The sequence below is a fragment of the Mastigoproctus giganteus genome, chromosome 4, assembly GCF_048544385.1.
Source record: "Mastigoproctus giganteus isolate SK-2022 chromosome 4, ASM4854438v1, whole genome shotgun sequence".
NCBI classification, from domain to species: domain Eukaryota; kingdom Metazoa; phylum Arthropoda; class Arachnida; order Uropygi; family Thelyphonidae; genus Mastigoproctus; species Mastigoproctus giganteus.
This window is the reverse complement of record NC_143578.1, coordinates 210,811,966-210,831,447: the sequence shown is the minus strand read 5'-3', so window position 1 is coordinate 210,831,447 and position 19,482 is coordinate 210,811,966. Positions and strand designations below refer to the sequence as shown.

At 38.0% G+C, this 19,482-nt stretch overlaps 1 protein-coding gene across 1 annotated transcript in view; it reads left to right on the top strand.

Moving 5' to 3' along the window:
• The window catches only part of Dip-B (Dipeptidase B), a 107,457-nt gene that overhangs the window by 883 nt on the left and 87,092 nt on the right, over window positions 1–19,482 (top strand). The gene's annotated exons all lie outside the window — the stretch shown is intronic.

Genomic DNA, 19,482 nt, shown 5'->3' with positions numbered 1-19,482 from the left:
AGCTTTGAGTATGTGGACAGTCACTTATGTATATGTAGGAGTACTGCAGGCAGGTGGTTACAACCTTTCACGATTAGTAAAAATTTAAAATGATTCAGAGAGCACTAAAAACTGGAAGTTGCATTGCGGGTAGAAATTAAATTCGCATAAAATGTTTTGTTTTTTTTTTTTCTTGTCTTAAAAATGTGCATTTTGGGCTTATCAGTTATATAGTAATTATTAACTGTATTAAGCAGTCACATGAATTCAAACACAATTAACCCAAACCATGTACTGCTGTACTCTTGTGTTGACATCTTGGAAAAGAACATTCTTATGTGTGGGTTGTGTGATGGAGAAAGTTTATGCCAAAAAAAAAAAAAAAAAATTAAACACTAGACCAATTAAACTGTTCGTAGTTCTGTAATTTGGTGAGTTATATTTACCTTAAAATGCTGCTGCTAATATACATAGCAATTTCTGTCTGCTATTGCTGGAGTCAGCATCTGTTTTATGATGTTGCCAAGCATGCATTAAGGCTCAAGGTTTGAAGATTTAGTATAAACTTTTTGAGATTATGAATAGTACCTTTCTCCATTGTTATGTTGTACAATTTTCAATATTTAATACCTATGTTTCAAAAGTAACAAACCACTGAATAAACAATTTTTTTTATTCAGAATTTTTTTACATAATCATTGTAGTGCTGTTTATACTTCAGCATCAGGGCAGAGGAGTTTACAGTTAATCATTTCAATAATGCATGCAACTGTTAACCATATTTAGCATTCATGCTGGCTTCACCACAGTCACTCTAATGTGTGTACTAGTGCATTCTCATGCTTGACCATGTGGCTCAAGTGGTCAAGCATGAGAACCATCTGAACTTTCAAATTTAAATGTGTTAACAGAATTTTCAAATATACCTGTACTTTTTTTTTTTGCCACTTATATGATTATTTCTGATAAACAAGAAGCATCAACACAAAACTTTAATTATATCATTATATTGCCCTAACCTCCCAGAAAAATTCTGACAGTTTGGATCTGACCCAGTTCCAAAATCATTTCCTCTAGTTCTGCAGTAGATCAATATGACACTGTTTTTATATACACTAAACTCCTGTCAAAGCATTTTCTTAAAGGTACAAACCACAAAGAACACTATGAACAGGATATTCTACATTACAGGATTCATCATGAGACAGAAGAAAAGTGCTAAAAATGGGAGTAAATATGTGGATTATCACTGGTCTTCCATATGTGACAATGACTGTGGCTAATCAGTTTTGGTATACCATTATTGGGATCACCACTGACATTCAATTGAATTTCAGTGATATATGATTAGCAGAGATATCAAGCAGGTGGCTCTAGTAAAAATGAGTGGAAGTGCACATGGTAAATCCAGTGGTACTTATACAAAAATTTACAGCTATATATATATATATATATATATATGGAGGGATACACTTAAATAGAAAGGATGCAAGAATATTTGCTGATGCTATAGAGGCAGTGTTAGGTGGGTCGGAAAACTGCTAGCTTGGGGGGGGGGGATACGCAGACTAATAGATTAACAGTAGCCGCCAGTAGAGGTGAAAGTGATTCTTGCACTTCTTCTATTGGAATGAGCAGCAGCCTGGAAAACAAGATGCAGGGGATTTCAGAGACTGCTGGGAGTCATTGTGATACAAGTAAACACATGGGTTGTGTTAGGGTAGCTAAGAATAGGAACAAGTGCATGTATACTTGCGTGTACACCAATGCTAGGAGTTTGGTAAATAAATTTTGAGGTATTGTTCAGAACATCAAAGGCAGATATTGTTGGGATATCAGAGACGTGGTGTCACACAGATATAAGGAATGCAGAACTGGAATTTGGGGAGTACAATGTGTACAGGAAGGATAGGCAGGATAGGAATAGAGAAGGGGTTATGCTATTAGTTAAGAAACACATAAAATCTAAGGAAGTGCAGCCAGTCGACATCGCTAGACATTGCAGTGTAGAGTCAGTTTGGTGTGTTATAGGCCTAATGACTCTGAGTATAATAAAAAACTGTACAGAGAAATAGTGGGCCAGTAAATCAGAGAGTCTTATAATGGAGGATTTCAATTTCCTGGATATTGACTGGAATTTGTGGGTCGGTCACTTACACACTAGCAAGGCTTTTGTGGATTTATTGGATGATTGTTTTCTACATCAGCATGTTTGGGAGGCAACCAGAGGGAGTAATACTCTTGATCTTATTATCAGTAGTGATTCTTCATGCATTAAGAATCTGCAGATAAAGGAATCACTAGGCGACAGTGTGCTCAAGTGGGATTTACTCAAAGAGGTAACTACCATCGGGATAAAGGGAAGGGTTTTTGCTTTCGTAAAAGCGACTACGGAGGTCTGAGACAGTATTTAAATATTATATGGTGGGACCAACTGATGATGTTACCAACAGCAAATTCAAAATGGGAAGCATTCAAAGAATTAATCTTGGCTTATTTTTTTTTTTTTATGTAAACCCCAAACACGAGAGGTGTTAGAACGTATAGTACTTAGTACCATGCTTGGGTTGGAGGTTGAGAAGATGAAAGAAGATATTTGTTGATATTGAACTTGAACTTCTGTAGACTTTAATTTTCAGGAAATATGTATGAAGGAAAGTTGTTCCAGAAAACGGCAGTTGAATGAATAAACGAGGAAGATGAAAAGTTGGTTCTGTGAGTTTGAAGTTGGACAGTAAATGGATGTTGGCTGCACGTGTTCGGACTGTTTTAAAGGAGAGAGCAGGATTATAGAAGCCAATTCAGAAGAACAGTGCCCATGAAAATATCTGTAGAAGAGGCATGCAGCAGAAACAGTACGTCTATGAGACAGCGAGTGGAGAGACTCTGTTAGAGATGAATCATTAATTAACCTAACTGCCCTCTTCTGAATGGAATCAAGAAACCGGTGAGAGGTTTTGGGGGCACCACCCCAAATGTGGGAATAATATTCCATGGTAGGGTGGATATGCAATTTATACAGAGTGAGCAGTTGTTTGGAAAAAAAGTAACGCCGAGAACGAAAGAGAAAACCAAATTTTTTAGATGCAGAGGAAGCAATATTTCTAATGTGCTTGTGCCAAGAGAGATTAGAAGTCGGGGTAATACCCAAAAGAGATATCATTTTGCCCAGAAATCGGAGTATCACCAAGATAAGCATAGGAGCAGAAGAATCCTTTTTGCGAGATAAAAGACAAGACTGAGTTTTAGATGCATTGAAATTAACTAAGTTGTCTTTGCCCCACTGGAGAATTACCTGAAGATCGGCATTTAAGGAATTGGTAGCAGATTTTCAAGAAGTTGAAGCTGATTGAGCAGGGCAAGGTTTCTCAAAATGGAAAGTGGAATGCAATGTGCTATCATCGGCAAAACTATGGATAGGATTTCCAGTCAATGGAAGAAGGTCATTAACATACAAGAGGAAAAGAGTGGGGGAAAGAACTGAACCTTGGGGGACACCGGCATTAGTGGAGAAGTTAGAAGACAGAGAGCCATCTACCATCATCCACAGTGAGCGATCAGAGAGAAAACTGGATAACCAATTACAAAAAACAGTCGGCAAACCATAAGATGGAAGTTTGTTTAGAAGACCTTTATGCCAAACACAATCGAAAGCCTTTGAGATGTCAAGAGCAACTACTTGTGTTTCACCGAACCTTTCCATTGAATTATTCCATAACTGGATAACATAAGCCAGAATATCACCAGTGGATCGACACTGACGGAATCCATACTGGCTATTGTTGATCAGATGGAAGGTTTCTAGGTAGTTTAAGAGTTGGCGGTTAATTGATTTCTCCATTACTTTAGAAAGAGTAGAAGTAATTGCAATGGGACGATAATTGGATGGGAGGGATTTGTCAATCTTTTTAGGAACTGGCTGGATATGAGCAAATTTCCAAGCAGAAGGAAAAACACCTTTGGAATAAGAAAGTGAAAAAAGGTGGCAAAGAATAGGAGTAAGATCAGGAGCACAGGTTTTGAGAATAAGAGGAGAAATACCATTGGGACTTGGAGCTTTCTTAGCATCAAGTTTCGTCAAATTCCTTCTGACATCCTTTTGACGGAAGACCACAGGAGGCATTGAATGGAGTGTTTCGGGAATTGTGGGAGGTGTTTTACCAGATCATTACTACATGAGTTGGAAGAAAAATGGGATGCTAGTAGGTCAGCTTTATCCTTGGCTGAAGTGACAACAGAACCATCTGGTTTGGATAGAGGTGGTAGCAGAGATGGGCAAAAGTTGCGGTCAGTAGCTTTGGCAAGAGACCAGAATCCTTGGCTACCATTAGGGCAAGAAGCAAGTTTTCTACTCTTAGCCTGTTAAAACGTTTTTTTTTGTTAGTTGTTGGCGCATTGGCTTCTGTGGCCATAATGCACCTCCCGAAGTTTTTGCATTTTATTCTGATCCAAGCCCGAGGCAGGATTCGAACCTGTGACATATGGGTTGCCAGGCAGGCACTTTACCCACCTGGCTAGCCCGGTCGGCCCTGTTCAAACTCTAGTTTGGACTGATTAATAACTGCTTTACAATTGTTGCGAGCTTTGGTGTAGGCAGAAAATGAAACTGAAGAATTAGAAACAAGCCAATTACGATATGCAACGTTCTTCTCTTGAACAGCCTTAGCACATTTATTGGAAAACCAAGCTTTAGATAAAGGACGAGATTTTAAAGTGGAGTGTGGAATAAAGGATTCCATTCCTGCAAGAATAATTTCACTGACACGATCTGAACAAACGTTGACATCAGAAGTTTTGAAACAGTAATCTGACCAAGGAAAAGAAGAAAAGAAATCTCGCAGGTCATCCCATTTTGCATTCTTGTAATGCCAAACAACATGAGGTTGGGAATAGCAACGAGATAAAGGCTCCACTGGAGAAGAGACAATCACCAAGTTGTGATCTGAAGTGCCTTAAGGACCTCTCACTTCAACCGTGTACTTAGAAGGGTTGTTTGTGGGAAAAAGATCAAGCGTGTTGGCTGTATGATTAGGATTGTCTGGTATTCTTGTAGGTAAATGAACAATCTGTGCAAGGTCATTAGCAATTGCAAAAGCATCAGCATCTCAACCAGCTGGGTCGGTGTGACTATAAAATGCAAGTCATCTGGAATTGTGAACATTAAAATCACCAAGGAAAATTACCTCACTGTTAGGAAAGTTGGACTAGAGAAAGTCAAGTTGCTCCAAGAAAGTCAAAGAGCTCCAAGTGATTAGTGGAGTTGGGAGAACGGTAGAGACAACAGATGAATTTTACACAATGAGGTAGAGAGATTTTAAGCCAGAGAGGATCAAAGAGAGGAGACTCCAAATTGCCAAGTCTCTGACAGGGAATATCAGAACGGACATATGCACAAGTACCACCTTTGAGGCGAAAGGAATCATACAGCAAATAATTTGGACATCTGAGATGAGCAGTAGTTGAATCAACTGATAACTGAGATTCAGTCAGAAAAAGTACATGGGGTTTGGAAGACTGCAAGTGGAAATGGACATCGTTGAGATTAGAATTGAGACCACGTATATTTGTGAAATGAATTAGGAAGTGTTTGGGAGGTTTAGATCTTTTTGCAGATAAGCTTGCTCTATTAGTTTGACAATTCATGTTGTATTCAATAGTAAGAAAAAGTGGGTGGGACATGCTGTATGAAGTAATGAAATTTTTGGATATGGCGTACACATGGTAAAGAATATACCCAGATCATTGACATAATGTGGCCTCGACAATGCCCCTGCATACACTATACTCGGACTCCCTCCAGTCACTATCTGGCAGAGCAGAGGTAGCAAGATTATACACTAGCTGATCCGGAAGCTTCCTAGAGAATTACCAATGGGTTTGGTCTGGTGTACTAACTAGCGGCTGGCCTGCGAACACTGTTTTAGAATTGTACCCTCGAAATGTAAGGAATAATGGATCTCGCAATGATGTTCATCATAACCTCCAAAGTCATCAATAATACTGCATGATGGAAGAGATGGGGAAGGGTTGACCGGAACTTAGCTCTGGAGACTAAACATGGGTTCCACCACTTCAAGCCTCCAATAAGCAAAGTTGTTGTATTGCACCGGTTGATGAGAGTCATCTACCAACTAGCACTGCCTGGTAACATGGAGGGGGCGGAATTCCTCCATGTGGTGTGGGCGCTACACCTCGACCCCTGCTTTCGTTGGGTCACACCTGGGTGGTCACCCACCATGTACTTGTGTATGGAGGTTATACCCAGGATTACTAACAGGCCCATCATTGTGAAGGTGCAAGCAGAGGATTTGACTGTCAGAGACCATCCGTACTTCGCCGAAATTGGGCCCACCTAACTTGAGTGTCACCCGAATATCAGTTCCATCAACGTTTTAGACTCCCAGGTAGTAAGTACAGCTTGTCTGGCATATATGACAGAATGTCTGTGACAACGTCAAGGACCCCAAATGGATGTCAGATGAACTAATGAGACATGTGGCAGAAAAGAAAAATGCATGGGATACATATAAATTAATGGGTGAAATGGAAGCCTACGATAGATATAAGCTGGTCTGTAACCAAGTCACAAAGGAGGTTAGGCAGGCAAAGGCAGATTATGAGAAATATTGCAAAGGATGCAAAGAGTTCTTTACCTATGTAAACTCTAGAAGGAAAGGGATGAATCAGATTGGTCCACTGGATTTTGATGGTTCCACTGTTGATGATCCTGCTCAGGTGGCTAACAAACTAAATGAGTATTTTGCATCTACATTGACACATGAGGAGTTATTCAGGGAGGGGAATGCCAGAGGTGAATTAAACTGGCAGTGAGCTAGATGATTTTGTAATAATTGAGAGGAAAGTGAAGGAGAAATTGTTGAAGATAAACAGAAGAAAGGCACCCAGGGTGGATGGGATCTATCCAGTTATATTAAAGGAGACAGCAAAGGAAGTAAGCAAACACTTAGCCATAATTATGAGAGCTTCCTTGGACTCAGGGGAGGTACCCATGGACTGGAGATGTGCAAATGTGACCCCAATTCACAAAGGAGGATCAAAGGCTGACACAAGTAATTATAGACCTGTTAGTTTAACTTCTGTTTCAGGGAAATTAATGGAGGCACTGGTGAAAAAAGCACTGCAGGATCATCTAGACAAGACTTCAGTTATAGCTTGGACACAGCATGGTTTTGTTAAGGGGAAGTCTTGTCTGATCAGTTTAATTGGATACTATGATGTGGTCACAAAGGAACTGGATGCAGGAATAACTTTGATATCATATATTTGGATCTTAGAAAGGCTTTTGATACTGTTGCACATTGAAGACTGCTGCACAAATTGGAGCAGTGTGGCATTGGAGGCAAATTGCCGCTATGGATAAAGGGATTGTTGAGTGGGAGAAAACAGAGAGTGGTAATCAGTGAACGCTGCTCTTCGTGGAATAAAGTTATTAGTGGAGTCCCTCAGTGTTCAGTGTTGGATCCATTGTTGTTTTCTGTATTTATAAATGATATTGAGGATGGTATATCGGGCTTAGTGTCCAAATTTGCAGATGATACGAAGATTGCCAGGGTTGTTAAGGACACTAATGATAGTACGCTGCTGCAAGAGGATCTAGAAAAGTTGAGCAGATGGGCTGAGAGGTAGCAAATGAAGTTTAACATTGACAAATGTAAAGTACTACATATGAGAAGCAGTAACCCTAGAGTAACGTGTCAACTCTGTGGTACTACACTGACAGTGGTAGAGAATGAAAAGGACCTGGGGGTAATTGTGCAGGCAGATATGAAGTTTTCTGAGCAGTGCAGATGGTCTGCAAGAGTAGCTCATGGTGTCTTGTCAATGATATACAGGAATTTTTCTGGCAGGGATAAGGAGGTGATTATCCCCTTGTATAAGGCAATGAGGGCCTCCGTAGCCGAGTGGTCAGGAGTGGGAGTGCAGTAGCACATGCTCTTTGAGTAGACCGGGGTTCAAGCCCCTGACTGCTGAATACGGTCGATCTGCCAACCCGCAGTGGACCAGCGTGGCAGATTATGGTCCATTTCCCTCAGCATGAATTGTTGAGGAGGCTTCCATCCTGCAGTGGGTTGATAATGGCTGCACTTTACCTTTATAAGGCAATGGTCTGGCCACACCTTGAGTACTGTTTACAAGTCTGGAGGCCTCATTTGAAAAAGTATGTAGAGCTGCTGGAACTGGTACAGAGAAGGGCAACAAGATTAGTAAATGGAACAAAGGGTTGCTCTTACGAAGAAAGGCTTAAGTTTTGCAGATTACAGTGTCGAGAGCAGTTGTTTTCAACCGGATGCTGCAACAACATTCCAGGGGTGCCACATAATTTGGGTTTAAGTTACTTAAACTTATTATTTTTTTAATTTATGTTTATTTTATTATAAAAAGGTGTACAGTATCTTTTTAATTTTGTGGTGATCTATAATTTGTTTATTTAGTACCTCTATATAAAGAATAAAATTATTATATACTGTATATATATGTAATAACTCTCTCTCACACACACACCGACACACACACACACACACACAGGATCAGATCTAACAGGCAGAAAATTGAGTAGGGGTACTGCAAAAAAAAATAAATGAGTTAGGGGTGCTGTTATTAAAAAAAGGTTGAAAACCACTGGTCTAGAGACTAGGCAACTGCGAGGTGATCTGATTGAGGTGTATAAAGCCTCGAATGGTTTGAGCATGCTCAATGCTGATGGGATTCTTTCTCTTGCTCAGAATAATCACCTGAGAGGGCATAAATTCAAATTGAGGAAAGACAGTTGTAGGATAGATGTGCGGAAGTTTGCCTTTAGTCAGTGGGTAGTCGATTGGTGGAACAGACTTCCATCTTTTGTTGTGGAAGTTGGTAGTCTAAATAAATTTAAGGCTGAGCTGGACAGGTATTTGGAACAAACGGAGGGGTGAAATTCCAGTGGTACTTATACAAAAATTTTCAGCTATATATATATATATATATGGAGGACTTATTGATCCTATTTGACATTATTTTGAATTTGTGATAGAGAAACCAAGGATAGAACTTTCTTTGAAGTTATAGGCAGGTGAATGGCGCAGTACACAAAAAATAAATTAAGGTCAAGGTGACCATTACCTTTTGATCCCCCCTCATTCTACCTGATCCACACTGTGTGAGACTCTGAGTGCCAAAGCAGTTTGAGTGATAAAGCAATTTCTCTGATTGATAACACTACTGAGAATCGTACTATTTAGTGTGCATACATAAGATCCTAAAGGAAAATCACTTTTTTGTTTTTATGAACACTAACCCTACTAATCCACTGACCAACTAGCCACTTTGTCATTCAGTGGCACTTTTCTTGGCTTCACGCAATGGGGTTAGTAGCCTGGGATAAGAAAGCCATTCTCCCCGAGCCGAAAGGGTTGAAACATGATGATAACAGCTCCTGCATTGTCAAAAGGCTATGCAGGAGCTGTTATTATCAAGTTATCATATTAGTTCAGAAATGTCTTGAAAGTGTAGCCAGCTCCCCCAAAAGTAGTCTGATGCCTTATATCTGGAAACCCCTTACCAGAAAATCTGACAAGCTGCTTAAAATCAGATCTGGTTGTGCTGTAATAGTTGTCCCTCATGCTACTTAATTCTTAAAACAAAAAAAAAAAAAAGTGACTTCCTCAATGTGTGATGGGGAAATCTAATATGAACTGCAAGAACAAGGCATCACTCCAGCAGAAAGAATAAAAATAAAACAAGATGGGATACTTACCCCAACTAGAAGTATAATCCTTACCTTTAACACTCGTAAACACCGACAACTGTTACAGCTGAATGCCTAGACTCTATTAGGCCTTATATTCTTAATTCCATGCAATGTTGTAAGTGCCAGAAATATTGGCACTCCCAATGTTCACAGACAGCTGAACACGCCCAGTGGGAGTCTTCAGCTGTCTGTACCATGTGGTTCCCGAGCTCATACCTATATGGATTGTTTTGTTTTGTTGAACACCCAAAATATCCAAACTGTCAAGATGATTCCACTGTCTAGTCCAGGGAGTGTGAGCAATGGAAAAAAGGGAAAAAATCCAATGATATAGAGCAAAATATGGTACAGTATTACATATTAGGAAGTGAAGAGATCATTGCAACTTAGCAACCTATGCTCAAGATATTTAGCAACAGAGATCAATTAGCTCTCAGGCAAATGTAACCATTTCATCAAAACAGCCAATATCAAATTAGGCTCATTCATTGCTTACTGTCACGCAGTAACAGCTGTGAAAACAAAGCCAAGAGCATGCAGTAAATATATGTATTTTAATTCTATCCAATGTACTTAACCATCCAAGGACATCACAGTTGGCCGACCGGGCTAGCTGGGTAGGCAAAGTGCCTGCCTGGCAACCCAAAGGTCGCGGGTTCGATTCCCGCATTATGGAGGTGCATTATGGCCACAGAAGTCTATGTGCCAACAACTACCAAAAAAAAAAAAAAAAAAAAAGACATCACAGTTAAAAGTACAAGTTCCAAAGAAAATCAGTTATAAGCTCTTAACCTAACCAGACCTATTAGTACAAGCTGATTCAGTCTGCTCTGTTCTACAGGAAACTTATCTTAAGCCTCATATTAGTGTCTCACTTAATTGTTGTATATACATCAAAAAGATAGTCACAGATAACTCAGTAAATGGTGCAGCAGTAATCTTTGTGAATTACTGCTGTAAAGTAATGTTTGTGTATATTTTATTCCCCTAAGAATGTGACCGCAAAGCAGTAGCAATTTGTATTGTGATTAGCTTCACTTTAATAATAACCTCTATATATTTGCTTTCAAGCCAATATATAACATGAAGAACTAGGTGACTTAGCTGAATAGCTCTCTCAACCCTGCTGTCTGATAGCAGAGTTCAGTAGATCCCTTATGGAAAACTAAATTAGACGGTATAGGAAGGCTTATCAAAAAACTAATTGATAGGTACAATTTTAAGTGAGGAATGCACACAACACCAGATGGCAGTGGATAGTTTGAATAAATTCAAAAAACTAGACAGACTGCTAGAGAAGATGGATAGGTGATATGGTTTTTTTTTTTGGCTGATGGTGTATAAGTATGTTTTCTTGAAGCATCATTTGCTACTACTAATACAAGGTGTGGCTAAAAAGAAATGAGAAATAATTTTAAAGTCATTTTTTATTTGAAAAACAACAATTTTAATGTTTAACCCCTTCAAAGTACTTTCTAATCTGATTTGTACCCACAATAACCAGATCTATAGACACCAAAGTTGTTTTAACAAAATGAACTGTAAATAATACGAAAAATTTTCTTCCCCTCTACTTAATTGGAATGAGAAAGATACTGCTGAACCAGAGATTTTCAAAATGCTTTAGATCAAACCTTTGCCAAAACTTCCAAAAAACTCCTCATACAAAAATTTGTATATACTAATATTCTAGAAATATAAAATGCAAAATGAAAAATACAGTGTGAATTTTCCATTGCAAGTAATGAACTGTCTAATCAATCTTTTCCCTATCAGAATTCCAGAGTGCTTTTGCAAAAAAAAGAAGTGCTGCTGGCCAGATGGAATATATTAGTATTACTGGTAGCAAATGATGCAAGAAAGCAAGCTGATAAAGCATCAGCCAATTGCCCTTATTCTAGTTGTTCCTTGAAGCGAGCTTGATGAGATTCACTTAATGTTACTTTCGTGGCTTACTAAAAGCAAGTAGGCTATCCTTTTAGTAAGTTAGGCAAATACTGCAAGGATACATATAATTACCAACCCATAGCTCTCACTAGCTCTTGGATAAAATTCTGGAAAAGATTATCAGTGCTTGCCTGGCATTCTTGCTACACATACTCTGCTAAGTCCACTGCTGTGTGGTTTTTGAAAAGGCATCATTAGGTTTATTGATGAGAGCAGAAGCTAACATAATTCTTTTATTAGAAAAGAACAATTGGTCATGATCTGCTTGATGTTGAAGCAATGTGTGATAGATATATCATTGTGTTATGGTATACTCCATGCTCTATACAACTTTGTAATGAGAGCACATATCCCAAAGTTCATTCAGAACTTTTTGCAGTGGTGTACTCTTCAAATTCAGATAAATACATGCTGTCCTTTTGCAACCTTCCCTTCAAGAGGAATGGGTTGGATTCTACAATATTTTGTACTTAGCACTATCCTGTTTCAATAACATTAAACTTAATAACAAATAATATACCCAGAGTTGAAGCAGCTTTTTTATATGTTAATGATTTCAGTATTTTTTGCCACTCTCAGAATGTGCATACCATGAGTGTCAGCTACAAGGTGCGATCAGTAAAGATTGCTGCATGCATGGCCCACAACAGTGGCTTCCAAATCTCTACATCCAAAACTGTTTTCCATATTTGTATAAAGTGAAACTTACATCTGCGTTAAATTTTTTAGATAGCAAACTTATTTTTCTTTACCCTCAAAAAAAACCCTTAGAACAAACTGCCTTTAAAAGCTAAATATTTTAAGGGTTATCTTCCCTACACCGGGAGTTGATCGATACACATTACTGCACTTATATTGAGCTTTGGTATGATTTTACCTTGATTATGGAGCTCCTGTCTGAAATTCTACAAGACAGAATGCCTTGAAATGTTTCGATCTTATACCCCGTACTATTTATTTATTATTAGTGAAAAGGCCTTTTGTGCATCAGGAATATCAGTTGTACCAGTTTCTGACATACACTGTAATTGAGTCACTAAAAGAATCATAAAACACAAAATTTTCCATAAAACTAAACCAGTAATTAATATAACTGTATATTTAAAAATAAAATTGCATAAAAATAGTAAAACATAAATTAAAATACAGAAAAACAATCTAAAAATAAATACATATTTTGGAGTTTTCCAAAACTAGGGCTTTCTTTGTCACTGGAATGTACATTCTGATTGCAAACACATTACATGCTTAATATCTGTATATAGTACATAGTGTGGCTGTAGTGGTAACATGTGACTGTTGTTGTAATCTCACTGTGGCACTGGAAGTCTTTCTTTGTGTGGATGGCTGCTAGCATACCTTTGCTCTGCTCTACCTTTTCAATGGCAGGTTTCATGGCACTATGCCTGTGCCATCCCTGATCACAGTTTATAACCCTTCATGTTGCTGTATGAAGACTCTTGAGCTGTTACCATGTGCACTCCTAACAATTACTACATTCTGGGGACCTAGTATCATTCTTCCCACATATATGCTGCAATTGCTGAACTGTCAAAATCAGCTTCTCTAATAGCATCACTGTGTTCCTTCATCCTTATTTATTGCCCTAGGGGGTGGAGAGAGAGAGGTTCCAAAAGTGTAGCCTCTGGGAGGGGCACGTTTTTAACAGATTATGGACAAACTTTTTTTTTTTAATCCTTTGCTTGTTTAATATAGTTCAGTTATCACATAGTACCATTGAATTCAAATTCAGAGAGCCTTAATGGTTTTAGGAACCAAGTGTGTGTACACCAATCACAAGTGGTTTGCAGGAAACTTTTTCTGCAAACCACTTTTTTCTTACAAGTTTCATATGTGAAACTTGTAAGGTATATTTTATTTCAGTCTTTGAGATTAAATGTATTGAAGTATATACTCATAGTTAAATTTTGTGAAATCTGTTTAATTTACATTTGTTCTGGAAGGGAAGGGGGTGTGAAATTTATGAAATAGTTTGTAAGGGGGGGCGGTTGCAAGGTATAAAAGTTTGGAAACCTCTTCCCTAGGAGCATTCTGTATTTATGCAGAGTCCAACAAATCTGTGTTGCATCTTCAGAGAGAGAGAGAGAGTGAGAGTGAGTCATTACTATTGAGCTATGCTGCTAAGATGAAATGCATCCCCAGTTATTTGATATGGGAAATATTGTATATGCCAAAATGGAAAACCTTGCACAGAAATTGTCCAAAAATCAGTTGACCAGCTGGTATACACCTTCAAAAACTTCTTCCTTTATGGCTTCTGGATTTTATAAAGCTAGTCCTTTCCTCTGCCACTTCAGATCTACCTTGGGGCACAACCCTTCCATCTTGTGACCAACACTTCCAAATCTGAGAGGAAAACACTCTCTCTTAGCAAAACATGTAGCTTATGCAGCCCAGTTTCCTCACTTTACCCAGATGGCCCAAAAACTGATTTCGTAGTTAGAGTAGCAGCAGGTTTTCCAGGCTCTACATTTATGCAGCTTCCAATAGGATATAGTATTTATACTTTCAAACTCTATACAATACAGATGGCAATGAACCAAATACCACTTAGTTGTATATACACAGATTCTCTTGTTGTTGTCTGTGCTCTACAATAAGAGGTTTATAGCTCTCTCTGGCAAAGTATCAAACCATATTCGAAACTTGTCAATGAAAACCAAATTGTTGAATTACTAACCATGCCAGGATCAAAGGAAAGAAGAAAATTAAAGTGCAGTGAAGGATATGGTTAATATTATTTCAGCCTTCAGAGTTTCATACAATGATTATTAAAAAAAAGCAATGGCAAGATCAAACATAACAAGCTATTTCAAATTAAACAAGTCCTTCAATCCTGAAAATCAAGTATTTAGTCAGATAGGCATGATAAAGTAATCCTTTCCTGACTGCGAATTGGATAAGCTTACTTGACACTCCTGTCTACTCAAATCAACAACTGCCAAGTATAACTCTTTCTCTCTCTTTAAGCATGCATATACTTTTGGCTTCCCACTTTTTTCAAGAGGCTACCTGACAGCCTTCCTTTTATTGTATAGACCTTGTGACACACCTACTTTACAGAGTGATAGGTGCGGTGTAGCTAATCTATTTTTTTCTATTACTGATAAACTTCTGCAATCAAATGTAACAAAATATCAAACACACACCCAGAAGAAATGCAGCACATTTTGGGCGTCTCCATAGCCAGGTGGGAAGGAGCAGCAGTGCATAGCACACGCTTCTTGATTAGACCGGGGTTCGAGCCCGTCACTACCAAATACGGAGGATGCGGAAAGGTCAGAGAATGACCACCGCATATCCCGGAGCAATATGGCCTTAGTTGCTAATGCTCCTAAAAACCAAATAACAACAACAACAGCAGCAGCACATTTTGTGCTGAGTAACAGGAATCAAAATTTAAACTTTGAGTGGCACAATATAGTGTCAGCAACTTTTGAACCAATAAACCTCTAAGTAATAATAACAACAAGATAACAGGCATCAAAAAACAAAAAAATATATTTATTACATTATAAATATTATTTATTTCAATAGAATAAACACAGTGTTGCAAAAGAGTTGCATAAAAATGTTACATACAAAAAAAAGCTGTGAGTTAATGTTGAATTTGAAAGTGTCTTCAGTTCTGTGCAGACATGATAGGAGGGAGTATGATGAGAGCCTTGTCGATCAGTTAGGCTCTGGAGAGATTGTGCAAGGCACAAGGGGTAGAATTTTTCTCAGCCTGGAATGTGCTTGTTAACAGGAGAGACTGCTTCTACGGGGATGGTATACACTTAAATAGAAATGGTGCAAGAATATTTGCTGATGCTGTCGAAGCAGTGTTAGGTGGGTCGGAAAACTGCTAGCTTGGGGGGGATACATGGACTAATAGATTAACAGTACCCGCTGACAGAGGTGAAAGTGATTCTTGCACTGCTTCTATTGGAATGAGAAGCAGCTTGGAAAACAAGGTGCAGGGAATTTCAGAGACTGCTGGCAGTCATTGCGGAACAAGTAAATACATGGCCTGTGTTAGGGTAGCAAAGAATGGCAACAGGTGCATGTATATTTGGATGTACACCAATGCTGGGAGTTTGGTAAATAAATTTGATGAATTTGAGGTGTTGGTGAAAACATCAAAGGCTGATATTGTTGGAATATCAGACTTATTGTCACACAGATATAAGGAATGCAGAAATGGAATTTGGGGAGTACAATGTGTACAGGAAGGATAGACTGGATAGGAAGGAAGGAGGGGTTATGCTATTAGTTAAGAAACACATAAAATCTAAGAAAGTGAAGCCAGTTGACGTCGCTGGACAGTGCAGTGTCGAGTCAGTTTGGTGTGATATAAGCATTGGGAGATGAAAATTGAGAGTAGGAGTGTGTTATAGGCCTAATGACTCTGATCAGTATAATAAGAAACTGTACAGGGAAATAGATTGGGCCAATAAATCTCAGTCTTGTAATGGAGGATTTCAATTTCCTGGATATTGACTGGAATTTGTGGGTTAGTCACTCACACGCTAGCAAGGCTTTTGTCGATTTATTGGATGATTGTTTTCTGCATCAGCATGTTTGGGAGGCAATTAGAGGAATTAGTACTCTTGATCTGATTATCAGTAGTGATGCTTCATGCATTAAAAATCTGCAGATAAAGGAACCACTAGGTGACAGTGATCACAGTGTGCTCAAGTGGGATTTACTCAAAGAGGTAACTACCATCGGGGTAAAGGGAAGGGTTTTTGCTTTCATAACGGCGACTACGGAGGTCTGAGACAGTATTTAAATTCTATACAGGGGGACCAAATGATGATGTTACCAACAGCAAATTCAAAATGGGAAGCATTCAAAGAATTAATCTTGGAAGCTAGATTCCCCCCCCCACACACACACACACTAGGCTTTACATACCAACTAAGAAATATTGTTCAAGTTTTAGGCCTAAATGGATGTCAGATGAACTAATGAGACATGTGGCAGAGAAGAAAAATGCATGGAATACGTACAGGTGACATGGAAGCCTATGATAGATATACGCTGCTCTATAACCAAGTCACAAAGGAGGTTAGGCAGGCAAAGGCAGATTACAAGAAATCTTTGGCAAAGGATGCAAAGAGTTCTTTACTTATGTAAAGAACTAACTTCCATCTGTTGGAACTAACTTCCGTCTGTTGTTGTAGAAGTTGATAGCTTAAATAGATTCAAGGCAGAACTAAACAAACATTTGGAAAGAGTAGATGGTTGAAATGAGAAGGTTTTTTTTTTTTTTTTTTTTTTTTTGGCTGATGCTATATAAGCTTGCTTTCTTGCATCATCTGCCTTTACTAATGCTAATATGTAGTCAATTATCAAACAAAGGGATCAAGGGGTGACAATTAATTACAGACCTGTTAGTTTAACTTCTCTTCTGGGGAAAATAATGGAGTCACTGGTTAAAGAAGCACTGCAGGATCATCTAGACAAGACAACAGTTATAGTTCAGACAGCATGGGTTTGTTAAGGGGAAGACTTGTCTGCCAATTTGATTGGATACTGTGATGTGGTCACAAAGGAACTGGATGCAAAAAACAATTTTGATATCATATACTCATGCTTGAATTTCAGGAAAGCCTTATAAGGCAATGGTCAATCCACACCTTGAGTACTGCAGACCTGTATGCAGTACTCAATCCACACTTTGAGTACTGCATACAGGTCTGGAAGCCTCGTTTTAGGAAGGATGTGGAGTTGCTAGAAGAAGTACAGGGAAGGGCAACAAGATTGGTGAGTGGAACAAAGAATTACTCTTACTAAGAAAGGCTTTAGTTCTGCAAATTGCAGCGTCTGGAGACTAGGAACCTGTAAGGTGATATGATTGAGGTGTATAAGGTTTTGAATGGTTTGAGCAAGCTCAATGCTGATGGGATTCTTCCTCTTGCTCAGATTTTGCACATGAGGGGACATAAATTCGAATTGAGGAAAGACAGTTGTAGAATAGATGTGCGGAAATTTTCCTTTAGCCAGCTGGTCATTGATTGCTGGAACAATCTCCCATCTGTCATTGTGGTAGTAGATAGCTTAAATAAAGTCAAGGCAGAACCAGACAAACTTTTAGAGTGAATGGATGGGTGAAATGGGAAGTTCCCCCCTCCCCCTTTTTTTTGGGCTGATGCTGTATAAACTTGCTTTCTTGCTTCATATACCTCTTCTGATGCTAAAAGTATATATATACATAACTACATAACTACCGAGACTTATGTCCAGTTGCTGAACCCCCAGGGACAGGATCACTGGTGGCCATAAGAAAGGAGGCAAAATTGCTGTGTTCAGTTGTAAACATAACAATTTTCCAATTAACGGATTGCTATGTTTACTGTGAATGGTGATCATTAGGATGTACCCTTTATATCCTTCCTACGGTCACTAGGTTTCCCCCCCCCCACACACACACATACAGATGCACACCATGGATTCAAACTTAAACATAGCAATGCCCACAGCATGAAGAGAGTCATTTGGAATTATGAACATTAAAGCCACTGAAGAAACTATTTTACCATTAAACATTTATTTAGATCGGAAAAATTCATTATCTGAGAAAAAAATTAACAGTAATTTGTAGAGTTAATAGATTGATGAAGAAATCAAATATTGAAAGAAATGAAGTATTGATTTTGAACCAAAATTGAAAGAGTTATGTGATGTTATTACTGTTGTTGAGATGAATGATTATTGAGTTAACTAATAGTTGAAATTCAGTTGGTAAGTGGTGTTTAGAAGAATGGAAATGGACTTCATTAAGGATAGAATTAAGGTTGAGACTACATCTATGTATGAAGTGAATTGGGAATATATAATTTTTTACCTTAAAATTGAGAGACAAGTATTTATGAATTTTTTAGATATGACCTACACATAGAGAAAATATACCCAGCAGTTTAACCTATAGCCTTGACACTTTCTTCCTCCTCTACTGCTTCTTATTTTTGACAGAATTGACAGGCTAATGGAAGTGATTATTCTTCAGCTGATGATGAAGCTTCTGTATTTCCTGAAGTATTTAAATCTAAACCAGTAGTTTATAAAATGCAGGCTATATGAGTAGTCTATAAAATTATTTATCTTAAGTGGATGAATCATTTTATAGATGGTTTATCAACATTTAAAAAAGATTATCTTTTTAACCATTATTAAAGTGTAATTTCTTTATATTGATGGATGTTGTGTACCCAATCGTATTGCAATAAAAGATATGGCAGGCCTCTGTTTATCCTAAAATGTGTTATCAAATGTAAATCTGAAATGATTATCTATTTTATGGTGATTAGGTCAGTACATTTTTTGCATATAATTTTGTGCTGTATATCAAGGGTAATATCTTCAAATAGCACATTACATTAATTCTCTTATATATGTACAGGGTTTTAAAAGTATGCAAAAAAAAAATTAAAGATATATTATAGGATCCAAAATAAGAAAAGAGCCATATAAACCTGTCTTATTCTTAACCATTATGGAGCTATGGCTGTTTGAATTTTAATAAATGGCTGTGTGAGTTTTGCATGGTTAAAAATTGCGTTAAGCAGACTGTGTCTAATAAGACACAGTCTGCATTTACGACTCTCCTATCAGAGTTACATTTATACATGTTAAATGTAAAAGTAGTCAGTTCAGCACTTCTGTGCTATGTATGCAAGCCTACATTTATTATAAAAGTTTAGTGTATATTTTTTCATAGTATAATGGTTTGAAGTAGAGACTGAAATGTCTTTTAAATCACATTAATTGACTTTAATTGACTTAAATTATAAATTGAGTTA